The following is a 1,943-nucleotide window of genomic DNA, read 5'->3' as shown; positions in this document are numbered from 1 at the left end:
TTCATTGGCTCGAGACCAATCGAATTAGATAGCAATTCGCCAAAAATGAAAAAACCCGAAGTTATCATGAAATCAAAAACCACTTTTCATTGCTCAATTCCAATCGAACTAGACGGGCAATTCGCCAAAATGAACAAACCCGAAGCTATCATGAAATCAAAAGCCACGTTTCATTGGCTCGATCCCAAAAGATTTAGACTAGCAATTTGCCAAAAATGAACAAAATCGAAGTTACCATGAAATGAAAAACCACTTTTAATAGGCTCGATTCCAATCGAATTAGACTAGTAATTCGTCGAAAACGAACATAGCTGAACTTATCGTGAAATCAAAAACCACTTTTCATTGGCTCGATTCCAATCGATTTAGACTAGCAGTTCGTCAAAAACAAACAAACCCAAAGTTATCTTGAAATGAAAGACCCCATTTCATTGGCTCGATTCCTATCGAATTAGACGAGCAATTCGCCAAAACAAACAAACCCGAAGTTATCATGAAATGAAAAACCCCATTTCATTGGCTCAATTCCTATCGAATTAGACGAGCAATTCCCTAAAATGAACAAACCCGAAGTTATCAAGATATGAAAAACTCCTTTCCATTGGCTCGATTCCAATCGAACTATACGAGCAATTCGCCACGATCAACAAACCCGAAGTTATCATGAAATGAAAAATCACTTTTCATTGCCTCGATTCAGACCAAACTAGACAAGTAATTCGCCAAAATGAACAAATTTGAAGTTATCATGAAATCAAAAGCCACTTTTCATTGGCTCGATTCCAATCGATTTAGACTAGTAATTCGCCAAAAATGTGCAAACCCGAAGTTATCTTGAAATTAAAAAGCACTTTTCATTGGCTCGATTCCAATCGAATTAGACTAGTAATTCGCCAAAAATGAACATACTTGAAGTTGACATGAAATCAAAAACCACTTTTCATTGCTTGATTCCTATCGAATTACACGAGCAATTCCCCAAAACGAACAAACCAGAAGTTATCATGAAATGAAAAACCACTTCTCATTGGCTCGATTCCAAAAGATTTACACTATCAATTTGCCAAAAAACGAACAAACCCGAAGCTATCATGAAATAAAAAAACCACTTTTCATTGGCTCGATTCCAATCGAATTAGACTAGCAATTGGCCAAAAACGAACAAATCCGAAGTTATCGTGAAATCAAATACTGCTTTTCATAGGCTCGATTCCGATCAAATTAGACCAGCAATTCGCTGAAAACGAATAAACCTGAAGTTATCTTGAAATCAAAAGTAACTTTTCATTGGCTCGATTCCATTCAAATTAGACCACCGATTCGCCAAAAACAAACAAACGCAAAGTTATCATGAAATCAAAAACCTCTTTTCATTGGCTCAATTCCAATCGAATTGAACGAGTAATTCGCCAAAACGAACAAACCCGAAGTTATCATGTAATCAAAAACAACTTCTCATTGGCTCGATTCCAACCGAATTAAACCAGTAATTCACAAAAATGGACAAACCTAAAGTTACCGTGAAATCAAAAATCACTTTTCATTTGCTCAGTTCCAATCGCCAAAAACAAACAAACGTAAAGTTATCATGAAATCAAAAACCTCTTTTCATTGGCTCGATTCCAATCGAATTGGACGAGTAATTCGCCAAAACGAACAAACCCGAAGTTATCATGTAATCAAAAACAACTTCTCATTGGCTCGATTCCAACCGAATTAAACCAGTAATTCACAAAAATGGACAAACCTAAAGTTACCGTGAAATCAAAAATCACTTTTCATTTGCTCAGTTCCAATCGAATTGGACTACCAATTCCCCAAAATGAACAAACCCGAAGTTGACAAGTTATGAAAAACCCCTTTTCATTGGCTCGATTCCAATCGAACTACATGAGCAATTTGCCAAGATCAACAAACCCGAAGTTATCATGAAATGAAAAACC

This window comes from Olea europaea, unplaced genomic scaffold, assembly GCF_002742605.1.
Source record: "Olea europaea var. sylvestris unplaced genomic scaffold, O_europaea_v1 scaffold1096, whole genome shotgun sequence".
Taxonomy (NCBI): domain Eukaryota; kingdom Viridiplantae; phylum Streptophyta; class Magnoliopsida; order Lamiales; family Oleaceae; genus Olea; species Olea europaea.
The sequence above is the reverse complement of the archived record's forward strand: the minus strand, read 5'-3'. Positions refer to the sequence as shown.